The sequence below is a fragment of the Macrobrachium nipponense genome, chromosome 16 (assembly GCF_015104395.2).
Source record: "Macrobrachium nipponense isolate FS-2020 chromosome 16, ASM1510439v2, whole genome shotgun sequence".
In the NCBI taxonomy this organism is placed as follows: Eukaryota; Metazoa; Arthropoda; class Malacostraca; order Decapoda; family Palaemonidae; genus Macrobrachium; species Macrobrachium nipponense.
In genome coordinates this window covers 69265865-69279388 of record NC_087209.1, presented here as the reverse complement: position 1 = coordinate 69279388, position 13524 = coordinate 69265865, and the positions used below count along the sequence as shown (strand labels likewise).

The following is a 13524-nucleotide window of genomic DNA, read 5'->3' as shown; positions in this document are numbered from 1 at the left end:
TGGGATCGCACTCTCTCTCTCAGCTTCTACGATGTATATTTTCTCCGAAGTCTCATTGTTGTGGATATTGTCTTGATTGTTTAATGCTGGATGGAGCCTTTTTTCGCCGTTTGTGGAATGTGAGACAGAAGCACAAATTAAATGCAGTTCTCATGTACTTTTATTGTTTCATTACTGTACTGCTTAGGGCATTTTTTTTTAATCTACTCATATATTTCGTTTCTTGGCTTATTTGTTTTCAGCTCATAGAGATAAGTGAGCACACGATGTCTCCTTGGATGCACTAACAAATCTTTGAGACATCCCGTTCCTTGTAACTCTGTGTTCCCTATTTCGATTTCTCCAAACAAATGATAGCAGTGTTTTTGAATGATGATAATAGTGGCATAATATATCTTTCGATATCCAGATAGTATTACGAATAGCTCATTTAAATTGAAGGGATTTAATGTAAATGCTTTCCATCATGGATATCGTAAAATATACAAATTGGAAGTTTTGATTTGATGCCTCACACGGCATTTAAGGTTCATTGGATAACAATTGCCAAGATATTTTTTCTGATACAACTGCAGTTGAAAACTTCAGTGAAAATTCCCACGTAATAGGGGCCTTGTCATCTTGAGTTCTTTTATTGTACCTCCGTTCATATTCTCTTTCTTCCTATCTTACTTTCCACATTCTCCTGTTTTCCTCCTGTTATACCTTTCAAATATTTTTCGGGACCTCGTGACCTTGAAGCTAGGAGAATGTCATCATCATTTGTGTTAAGTACTCTTGCTAACTTAGGGTGCCTGCCTTTCTGTCAATTGTAATGGAGATCTGATGAAAAATTCCTATTGCTAATAATAATAATAATAATGATAATATTCTTGAAGACCTTCATTAATACAGGTTTTATTGAAAATAATGGCTACTTCAGCCGCGTTTATTTTGTATGGAAGTTTTTCTATTTTTCTTATTACTGACTTTTCTTCTGCACTCAAGTTGGCATTTTAATAGCCAACTTGTGTACGCAAGAAAAGTCGGTAATAAGAAGAATAGAGAAACTTCTATGCAAAATAAACGCGGCTGAAATAGCCAGTTTTCAATAAAATAATAATAATACTAATAAAATAAAGACTTTAGGCAGACTTTTATCCTGGTGACAGCTAAGTGTAACAATGATATATCTTCACCGTGGGACGGTTCGAAGCCAACTTTTTTTTCCTTTCCCTTCAAAAAAATAAATAACCAACACATGAACAAGCAGCAATTCTTACCCTCGAGACGCAGGATTTATGGGTTACTGTTGTCCAGCCATGGTGGGGGGTCGGTCTGTGATTGTGGTTGGCTTGGTTAGGGTGATGGATGCCATGTGGGTCGGCTGTGAAGGAAAAAGGGAAGTGGAAGCCTACAGTCGCGAACCAAGACTTAAAGGAGGAGGAAGGTCTTGGTTACAGCCCTGATGCCTGGATAGGCCTTCTCGCAGGGCTGGTTTAGAAGTAGTTAAACGATGCGTTATTATTATAGGCCTACTATTTTAGATTTTTTTTATTTTTAGGTTTTAAGTTAATGAGAGAAATAAGGGATAGTGACGTAATTGGTGGTAAAAATAGCTGTTATCTATTTTTTTTTTTTTTTTTTTACATTAACTAAGTCTTTCGTCGAGACGCTATTTAAGTAAATAAACAGCAAACCTTAAAAAAAATGTTTAAGCGTGTTTTTCAGGGTAAATCTGTTGGGAGATATTTTAGTACATTCATTATCTATATATTTATTTCCTGACTGTCATTTTTGGTCAAATCACTCTTGTGAATTACATGAAACCCGAACAGTACTTTCAGCATTTTTAAGTCAGGCAAAATTTTTGGCCATGTTACTAAGGTAAGACAACACACAACAGGTAAATAACAAGCTGTAGAAGGGGGTAGTTTTTTACAGGTTTAAGATGGTGGTTGGATTGCTGTAAGTGGGTTGTTTTTCTGCGCCGTGGAATGGGTGCGAGGTAAATACTGAAGAGGGGAAGTCATCAATCCCAAATAGTGGAATATAATTAAGGCGTTCGTGGAGGTAGAATTAGAAGGAATTGTAGTATATCTCTCTCTCTCTCTCTCTCTCTCTCTCTCCTCTCTCTCTCTCTCTCTCTCTCTCTCTCTCTCTCTCTCTCTCTCACAAACTTGGCTCATATGTATAGTACTATGTAGTGAGTATATAATATATATAATATATATATATATATATATATATATATATATATACAGAGAGAGAGAGAGAGGAGAGAGAGAGAGACCGAGAGAGAGAGCATCGGAAGGAGGGTTACGGAAGAATGAATGTGACTTGCAATAGATCCACTCCATGAACCAGATAATGGAAGCTTTCTAGCACAAGATTTGACCGTAATTTACCACAACGAAAGAATTATATATAACTTCTTGATAACGACGCGCAAGAAGATGCCACGGGAAGTGTTCACATTTGTCGAAACTGTACTCCATTGTGAATGAACTCTGACAAACTTTTAGCTGAAGAGGTGGAGAGAAATTTGATCTTGTAACCAACCCTGAGATGTGTCTGGTGAGGACACCTGGCATCTCTCTCTCTCTCTCTCTCACAAATGTTTTGGGTATTTTCGTGTTTTAATTTGTAAGAACTGTTTGTATATATAACTCAAATTTACGAGTATTTTTATATCGGGTATTTTTTTCAATTTTTATTAATGAGAGCCACGATTATGTCACAATGTATTGGAACCTCTCTCTCTCTTTCTCTTTAGCATAGAGCTTACAAGCTGACTGAGAGAGACGTAGAAATGTAAACATCTAGTGCTACTCATTCAGAATATATACGATCAAAACCCGAGGACCTCGACGAGGTAGTTTTCCATTCATAAGATTCTCTCTATCTCTCTGTGATAGTATCTAAAGAACTTGATATTTCCCAGCCGCGTGTCTCCAACAGCAGAATTTAATCCAGCATGTATACATGTGAACTTCGGACTGAATTAAACAAGGACTTCATTTGTAATTTTAGATGTCCTTGCTTAGGAGGGCTACACTTGCACGGTTTGAATTATTAGTGTGCGCTTGACTTTGTCTTTCTTTTCCTCTGCTGGGTATTTGTTTATGCTATATAGCAATTTACGAATATATCAATATAAGTATATATAGTTTTGGGTACTGTGTATTATTGCCTATACTATAGTGTATATAATGTATGTATGTATGTATGTATGTATTTATGTATATATAATGCACACAAGTTATCAACACTCAATCACGTGTGGAACGAAAATAAATTCCTAACTCACATCGGGATCGAACCCAGGTCTTTCAGTTGAAAGCAGGGCGATATATTATATATATATATATATATATATATTATATATATACAATTACATATATTACATAATATATTATTATATATCTATCTATATATATATATATTATTTATATTATATATATATATATATATATATATATATATATATATATATTGTTTGTATATGTTCTCGTTGTGTTTGTGCATGTATATATAGAAAACGCCTTCCACCAATTTAATGCAGGATTAAGGATTTATTTATTCTTTTACTTAGCATTCGAACATCGCAATAAACCACTTTTTTTGCGAGACTGATACACAAGTGTTAGACCACACTAATATTTATCTAGTCCCAGACTTGATTGTGACTAGGATCTTATTACTACATGATCTGTAGACGTCTAGAGTATGAAGTTGGTTTTTTTGGCCTTTTTGTTTATTTAATAATATTTTTGGCTTTGGTTTATTGTGTGTGGAATGCAAGTCTTATTTGTAAGAAGTTTCTCATTTATTTATTTTTGGCTTTGGCTTATTGTGTATGGAATTTCTGTCCTATTTGTATGAAGTTTTCATTTATTTATTTATTTTTGGCTTATTGTGTGTGGAATTACTGTCCTATTTATATGAAATTTTTCATGTATTTATTTTTGGCTTTGGCTTACTGTGTGTGGTATTTAAAGTCTTATTTGCAAGAGGTTTATCTTGTTTGTCATGAAATCATGGATTATCTTTAAGGCTCAAGAACAATGCGAAAGAGAGACTTGTACATCGGACAACTCCACATGTTGACAAAAAGTCGTTGAACATGTAAATATACATGACAGAAGACCATTCACCAAAGTACAAAGTGATGGTGATTATATAACAATATAACATTGTGGAGTTGTTATAAATCTCCTTAGATTACCGTACGAGTACCGAAATTCTTGAAGCCAGCTGAACATTTGGGATAAATTACATACATCTAAAATAAATGCCAGAATAAATTTAACTTAATTCCAGTTAATATGTCTGAGATTGTGGAACTTTATTAAATATATAGCAGCACACGTACTTACAATACATTAATCATATTCTTCTTCCTTATCCTCCTAGGGCATCAAGATCTCGTTATCATTCATAACCTCGTTAAAGGACAGTTTGGGACTGCATTTTTTGCTGATGACAGTGACGTCATCATTCATTCGGTTTTTGCGTGCGAATCTGATTCAGGTTTCGGCATAAGAAGGGGTCCAGGCACGGCAACAAGTTCCGCCCTTGGCTCCTGGGTGCTGGAGAGAGAGAGAGAGAGAGAGAGAGAGAGAGAGAGAGAGAGAGAGAGAGAGAGAGAGAGAGTAACGTAGTCTCTGATCCACACTTTTTTTTTTTAGCATTATAAATTATTACTTCCTCCCTCTCCTCTCTTATTTATTCAAAGAATACAGATTTTAGGCCAAAGGCCAAGCGCTGGGACCTGTGAGGTCATTCAGCGCTGAAAAGGTTTGAAAGGTGTAACAGGAGGAAAACCTCGTAGTTACACTATGAAACAATTGTTCGAGAGGATGGAAAGTCAGATGGAAGAAAGAGAATGTAAGTGGCAGTAAAGTATGGAATGAAAGAGGTTGCAGCTAGGGTCCGAAGGGGCGCTACAAAGACATGTAAGTAATGCCTACAGCCTACTACGTGAGGTGCACTGACGGCACTAACCCCCCACACCACACCCACCCCCCCCCCCCCCCCCCCCCCACCCCCCGCCCCCCCCCCATGGGGCGTATTTATTCATGAACGTACCGTCTTGCTCTGATTCACCTTTTCTTTATATGGTTCCATTTTGTTTCCACTTGGCAATTGCTGACTTCCTCTGTTGCTCGCCAAACCCCCCCCCCCCCCCCCCCCCCCCCCCCCCCCCCCCCCCCCCTCCCCCCCCCCCCCCCCCCCCCCCCCCCCACCCCCCCCCCCCCCCCCCCCAACCCGCATTAGCGAATTATAAATCATGGGTCCCTCATTTGTTACTCTGCGTACTGTCATTATCTTAATCATCATTAGTCCTATTCATCATCTCTCCATATATACATAAACTACGAGTATAGTTTTTGCTTCTTTCCCTTTGCTAATATCATCACTTTCCGCACCATAATCGCCGTCATTATCACGGTGAGAGACTTATCAAAGACCCGTCCTTCCCTAAAATGCTGTGCCATGGGGGAGTTAATTATGACGGGAACTAAACCATGAATGGAAGGCATCGTCGAGCACCGCTGCTCATAGTGAGAGCTTGACTCGGTCGCTCTAACAACTATAGACAAATATAAGAACTCGTCTGATGGGGCTATGAAGGACCGATAAAGGAATATCATGAAAAAACTCGTCCATATTACGTTCACTTCTCTTCAGTATATTTGTCTAGTTCTTTGCTTCCATTCTTCATCATAGCCATCATTTTATACCTTTAATTTGCTCCCACAAGATAGTTATTATTACCCATCTCTAGTTCGTGTGTGTTTTCTGAGGTACCATCAACATTACTTTCGCATCCTTGCTTTGCAGCACTCACCATCGTTTCCATCACTATCGTCCTTCCTTAATGTTTTGCAAACACCTTTATTATTCATCATTCTCATCACCCTCTTTTACTTCTGCTTTTTATCATCATCATCTTTAACTCCCTTTCGTATCATTTTTGTTCTCCTTTGCGAGCCTGTCATTAGCCAGTTCCATTGTCCGTCGTCCCTTTACGGTAATGGCTCTTTATCTGCGTCTTTGTTCTAATTGTCTGTCGTTCATTAGGCCGTTTTATCGGTATTAATGAGAACCATGGATGATACTCTGTCGCATTTCTCTCTCTCTCTCTCTTGTGCTGTGGCTTCTATGTCACGGTACACTGCAGTCAGTACAATGTTTTAAAAACAACGTTGTCTACTGTACCGTGTACACGGCGGTCAGTGTATTCTGAACTATATTACTGGAATTTTTGCTCTTTTGTACTCTTAATTGAAAGCACTTTTTCTGTGCCCCCCCCCACCCCCAATATGTTACTCTCTCTGTTCGTCTCTTTTAAAAGAACTCGAACTGTTCGAGTTGTCTTCCGAAATAGTCAACGAGTAATATTTTCTCTGCCCCCCCCCCCCTCCTCTCTCTCTCTCTGAAAACTCGAGTGCATTCTCTCGGGATTTACAAAAAGTTATTGCGAAATGATATTACCAAATTACGTGCGTACAAAAATTGACACAAAATACTCAATTTGAAATGGGAGCAGACACATTTGTCAAGGAAGGGGGTGTTACAAAGAGTTCGTTTGTAGTTATAAACACAGTTTAAGAATGCGTAAACGGATCGATTAGTTTTGCTAATGTTTTAAGGATTGATGACACGAAAGAAATAACGGAAAGGAAGGGAATGGTATCCAGGAAGCTCAAGAGTTTGTGCAAGATTAAGTTGTGAATAACGCAGCGTTTATATGAGTACACGAAATGTTGCTGATAAGCTTTCAGTGTAGCCTGAATGTTTATGAATCGCAAAGGGGGTTCTGCGGGAAAGTTTGAAGAGTGGTAGTGACCATTGTGTCATTATTGTATACTAGATAGATAAATCTATAGGAACTAAATTGAGTTCATTTATATTTATCTCTCTTTGTTTCGTTTTTTTCATGGTCGAATGGAAAATTGTCCCATTTTATATTTACTTATATTTGCAGTGGTGGAAGAAGCTTTGAGTTATATTTTATTTGTGCTTTTAAGTTTAAAAAAAATCTAGTGTACATAATTAAGAAAACGAACCCCGTGTGTCCTACAACCTGTTTTTGTCCCCAATACCGATTTTTTTTTTTTTCATCATTTGATAATTCTGCTCCTTAAAAAGGTCTTCAAACTTCCTTTGTCTCTCTCTCTCTCTCATGTTGCACTCCCTGCAGTTGAGCATGCTCAGTTGACCTAAACAGTGAAATAAGTATCTAGGTGGTAGTCAACTGTTGTGATGCGCAGTGAAGGGGGGAGAGGGAAAAAACATGGGACGTGAGCCTTCACTTTTCCGTCAAATTATATATCGAAAGGTGAGGGCCTCGACGAGGTAATCTCCACCCCATTTGGATGTAACCATTCATGAGATCCCTCTCTCTCTCTCTCAAAGGGATCTTGGTCTCATCATTGTCAAGATGAGTAACAAACAGACCGGACCTCGCCAAGTGTAGAAAGGCGTGTCGGTTTGGACTTGAAATTGATTAAAAATGGTGCCATGGTTATATCTTTATTTGGAGCTGTCTCCCCCCTCCCCTCCTCCCTGGTGGGGGGGGGCGGGTTGTGATTCTGGTTCTGCTTATAGTAGTATCTGTTATCATCATCCTCCAAACCCCTCCCTGTTCTCTCCCTCTTCTCCGGGTCCTGCTCATCTTGCCCTAAACTGGAGATTTGGAATAATGAACCTGCTCTGCGACTTCTGTGTCTCCAGCTGATTGTCAAGCCCCTTCTCCCCCCTCCCCCACCCCATTACTACAGTTGTTGCCTCCCTGTAGCAGTGAATTTCTTTGGATTTTGCTCAGATTTCTGAGTCGTATGAGAAACTGGGGTCTCCAATATAGGCAAATTTTTTAACGGCAGTGTACGGTGCATGAAAACTTGGGCATTCATTATTATTAATTATAATGCTATTTGATATTAGTATGCACATGAGAGAGAGAGAGAGAGAGAGAGAGAGAGAGAGAGAGAGAGAGAGAGAGAGAGAGAGCACGTACTGAGTCCTCATAACTCCAGTCTGTGGTCTGCTGGTAGCTTTCACATCGGCCTACTGTTACCATACGTTGTAGTCTTCCGTTAAGGTGCTATAAGGCCAGCGTATCCCCTTTCTGCTCGTGAATGAATACAGAGAAAGGAGATTCCATTCTAACCGCCATATATAACTCAGCAATGGGCTCAGCTTTAAATTGGAGCTCATCTCACTTCAGTTCGATGGTTACTGGCGACATGAATCAGTTTCCGAACATTCCTCCTCACAGCTATGTATTGTTAGTGGGGGACATATTTTGTGTTCTTGTAATGTTACGTGTTCGCCTATTTTATATTGAAAGTGTAGCTAAGTGGTTTTTAATGTTTGTTTTCGGACAAAGTATAATTTCCATTGCTGTTCGTTGTGTATTTAGCAGGATACCCCCAGAACAGCTGAACAGGCTCGATGAAATAAATACATTCTTAGGTTTAACGAACTTTTCAGACAGGTCATTTGAAGATTTGTTGTCATGAAAGCCATTCGTCTTTTACTATTTCCGAGACAGCAGTGTAACGCTGGCTAACATAAACTATAACCAGTATAAATTTTTTATAACTGCCCCGTTCAAGTGTAAAAAATGAGTTTGAAATAAGGTAGCGCTCTTATTGGTGATCATCTCTATACTTTCATGAAGACTAACAACTTGGAATTTTGATGTATATTTATTATGTTTATCAATTGTCTTCTGTTATATACTTTGATATTCTTAACAAAGTTTTCACTTCACAAACAGGCATTATGTACTGTAGAATCTTGCTCTGCCAATGAGGGCAATAGTCATGTCTGCTTGTGTCATAGTTTCCGCATTTTAGGTAATAATTAGCGGTTTCTCACTTATAATGTTATTGCTTCTTTCTCTATTATCTAATTTTGTTTTTTTAACTTTTCAGTACCGTGGACGATGGGCTGGAAAGGCGAATCTGGAAATGATTTCCAGGAAATGCAACTTGGGCGACTGGTTCTTAATCTACCACCTGGGCAAGAATATGGAACCCACTGTCTTCGGAGAATTCCTCAAAGAATTTGCCAAAGAACTGGAAGGAAGCGCTTCGACGCTGGAACGCAAGCCCATGCTGACTGGAAGCTAAACTTCGACTGGAAGGTTGTTTCCTCTAACCTCACCCCCTCCCACCTTTGCAACGAGTCATGTAAAAGGGAACACTTCACTGTTTGTGCAACATAAGCTTTATGAGGAGAATTCCAGCTTAGGACTTCACTTTTTTGTGCAACAAAAGCTTTATGAGGAGAATTCCAGCTTAGGGTCCAGTGACACTGAGGGTAATTCCTGCTGGGAACCCAAATGGCTTCTGTATGATTCCAGCATGAATTCCAATGGGTTTATGATGAGAATTGTAGTTTGGGGTTCAACATGAAAATTCTAGCATGGCGTCTCTATGGGATTTTTAGTATCCAAATGGCAATATGTTGAGAATTCTAGCATAGGGACCAATGGTTTTAAGTTAAGTCTGGCTTGGGCCCCCAGTAGTTCCAACATCGAGGTCCCAAGCTTTAGCTTTTTGAGTATTACAGTTTGAGTCCAGTGACATTTTGAAAAGGATTCCAGTTTAGTTATGCTTCCCAAGAATTAGTTACAAAGATAATCTAAGCATTGCCATCTCAATCACAGTGGTTTTGGCGTGACCGAGGTCATTTGCAATGATCCATTAGTCGTGCAATTTTTCGTATCCTTAGTCTCTATAAATCATATGATTGGACAGTTGTTTTAAAGTTAGAATCTGTTGGATTTACGAACAGAAATCTGGAAGCTTTTCATCTCATGGCCATGTTCAGTCCATTGCTTGCAATTCTCCTTCATAAAGTATTTGTTTGTCATACGAATAAGTGTATTGTTGTTGTTATGAACTTATTTGACAAGAATTTTTCACTTCACGTTACCTAGCAGAGGTAAAGGAAACTGGTGAATTCCATTAGTTCGTTTGGGAGTGGGCAGATGTGCCTCTTAACTGCATTTAAATGTTAATTTGTATAGATTACTGATGTATTAATTTATATTCTGTTTATATAAGTAGCAAGACAATCACTCAGTTGACAGTATCTTTTTTATAAAGGCCATTTTTTATCATGCATTAGTTACTGAAAATACTAGCTTGTTTTTGTTATACTCATTTCTTGCTACGTTTATTTCCTACAGTTGTTACCATTACTACAATCCCTCTTTCTAAGAAATGCTGTAAAATATATTTTTGTATTAGTTCTCAGAATTAAGGCTGCAATGGAATATTCCAAGAGAACCTGCATTTCTCTCAATATTATTAACAATGTTAAACCTATCAAGTATACCTACCAGGAATAAATAAGTTGTCCTCAGGGCACCTATGAACATCATGGCCATCAAACTTTGCATACTAGTAACTTGAAGTTTAGTGCTACTATAAGGGAGAAATTGAATGTATGCTACTTTGGGCAGCAAGATGGTAAAAGATACCAGAAATCATTATCGTTTGACACCAACCTTACCTTAATATTGGGTAGAAAGTCTATAGTACATAGATTGGAGAAATCCTGGTGCTTTCTGACTATTTACTGAACAGTAGTACTGTTTTTTTGTAAGTTAAAAAGTGTTATATTTTCTTACTCTGATGTAATGTGAGTACACAATGTTGGTATTTGATAATCTGTTTTGAGCTCTGTATATTTTTATAGTCAATATTGTATCCTGAGGGATGAGGGTCAGTTAGTACAATATTTCCAAGTGCAAGAGAGCAAACAATTGCCCCTCTGTTTACACCCAAGGGAGTGAAGTATGTTATGAGGACCCCACATCCCTGACCTCTTTTGTATAGGAAGTTTTCTTATGTACTGTACATTAGGGAGGAAATTCAGAGCTCTCTACTGTGTGGTGGCTTTTTTTTTTTATTCATGTTTCCACAAAGGAGACCAAAAATATCAACAAAACAAAAGGGAAAAAAGGCTTAATTATGTGCCATGAACAAAGTGAAGTAAACCCTGTTGAGGGAACAAAGTAGAATTTTTTCTGTTATTTGTAGAGTTTGTGTGTAGTTTTATCCGCCCAGCTCTGTTTCTTTTGCCACCTTACAGAAAAGAAATGTACAGCTGAACGGTAGCAGTTAGTCCTTTCGTAGAATGCTGAAAGACATGGGCCATCCCATCCTTATTGAGGTTCCTTCATCATCTTGTATTCTTCCTCTTTTCTAAACTTTGTCGTCTTCTCTCGGCTTTCACCTTTTAGGGTTCTTGTATCCCTCCTTTACATATACTTCCTGCTTTACATACTTAATTCTCTTGGCCTTCCTAAATTATTGCTTTTGTACCTGCTTCCTATTTTCCCATTGTACTCTCACTTTCCTTTTGACATCCTTTGTATTCCTTTCATAAACAGTGCCTCTCTGCATATAGCTATACTTCAATTTTGTATCCAAATGTATTCCTGCTTATCCCCTTTTGCATCTCCTAATATACCACAACTATTGAGACCTACTGGAAAACCACATGAGGAAAGTAGAAACGAGAGAACACTTGGACACAATGACGAGTAAGATCGCTACAATATTGTGCCTTAATTTGCTCAAATGATCCTAACAAGTATGATTTGATATTTAATTGTGCTATTGATGTCTTTCAGATAAACTTGCTTAATTTAAGAAAGAGAGAATGAGTGAATGTGTTGTGTCATTTTGTTCTTTTTCTGTTTATCTGATATTTAGGTGCCAAGATGTTAATATACTGTAATACACAAATACTCGTGTCTCTTTAATGGCTGTCTATTATCATAAAAACCAGAGTATGGATTTAGACTTCTGTTAATCTAGGATTGTACACTTCTAGATATTCCTGTGTGTCTAAAAGTTCATTTAATAATTGGATATCCATTCCAAAATGCCAAAAAGGTTACTGCCATTGATTATAATTTATTTGCAGTCAAAGGTAGCCAAGTTTTGTTTTCATATTCATTCGAAGGTGAATGGATACATTTAAGGTTGGACAAAATAATTTGGTTTAGACCAGATAGTACGTGATCAAGAGCTTTGGAGTTTAGCTAACAACTTCATTAGGGGTACTGGTGAGGTAATTTGAATTTCACTTCATTAGTGTTAGTTACACTTCTTTAATATTACTGGTGGAGTGGCCTGCATTTTCTACATGACCCCATTATTTTGGGTAAACCTGTACCCTTCTAAAGAATAAGAGAAAGTAGACTCCTGTTTTATAATCTTCTAGTGAATGTGGAAAAAGACCAAATCATACTTACAAAACAGGCTTGTATCACAGTTCAACCTTGTTTATGAATTATGATTGGCATGACAGAAAAACTATGGACTTGACAAAGTGAAAAGCATAGTTTGAAATGAATTTACACATACAGTGGAACATACAGTGAAAAGTGAATGAACGATCTGATGTTGCCATTTTCCTAGCTGTATTTAAAAATAAACTCTTGGTAGCTCAGAAAAGTGATTTCCTTAATGTAGATTGAAACAGTCTTAAAACCCAATTAGTCTTACTTCTACATAGTCTTAAGTTTTGAAAACTTTTGAGTTTCTGATTTTCCAGTTCATTTTATTTTTCCTCCTATTGACTCCAGAAGAGCTGGTATAGTTTGGTATGATCTCATCAGATGTGTCAAGAATTAGAGATTCCATGTTGGCAGGTAGAGTTGTATTTTCATATAAAACAAGGTGCCAGAAACAGGAAAGCCAGTTGTCTGTAATTTCTAGGTTTTTTATGTTCGATATGCAAAAGGAAGCCTGTGAGCAAATGCCCGCTTTATACGGTTTCATTATAGACGTTCTTGAATAAACTATTTAGTATTCCATTGTTTTACTTTTAAACTGATGTATTCCACGATGAAGCAGAGGAAGGCACAGTTTTTAAATAAACAAGAGATGATAACCTGATGGGAATCTGTTTACTTTGCAACACTATTTTTAAATGCATTCCAGGGACACTTCAGTTTCCAGCAGTATTTCAGGAATTCCTGGTACATATTTCCCATTGATACTAAAGATCAACCACAGGAAAAGTAATGTGCTTTAAAGAGATTGTGCTGTGCATTTTTGGATCTTGAGGTGTTAGTTGGAATTACCAAGATCCAACAGTTAAAGAAGCAGACTGATGGCATCACAAAAGCAAAACCCAAGGGTACCAGAAAAGCCCCTTGAGGTATAGTGTGGCTACAAAAAGTCAGAAGAAATTATATCTGTTGGTATATTTCTTTAAGCCGTTCATCACTTCACATGAGAAAGGGTGATAATTAGTATATACCCTATGATAGTGTTTAGGCCCAGGCTGACCACATCTTCCTGTATATTACTTGACCTCATCTCACAACAAATATTAGATTGCACCTCCCTCCATTTTTTACCTGGGAAAACAAGGAATTGCAAAACCATGACAATATCTTAGGGACTATAATAATATAATAAATTTGATTTGCATTGGCAAATGAATTTCAATCTTGGGTTTTCTGGTTTTGTAACCTTTGAAATGTGTGTACATATTCTTACT

At 37.7% G+C, this 13524-nt stretch overlaps 1 pseudogene; it reads left to right on the top strand.

Annotated features, from left to right (window-relative positions):
* Positions 1-12828, top strand: part of LOC135195797 (innexin inx2-like) — an 84760-nt pseudogene extending 71932 nt beyond the window's left edge.
* The last annotated feature ends 696 nt before the right edge of the window (positions 12829-13524 follow it).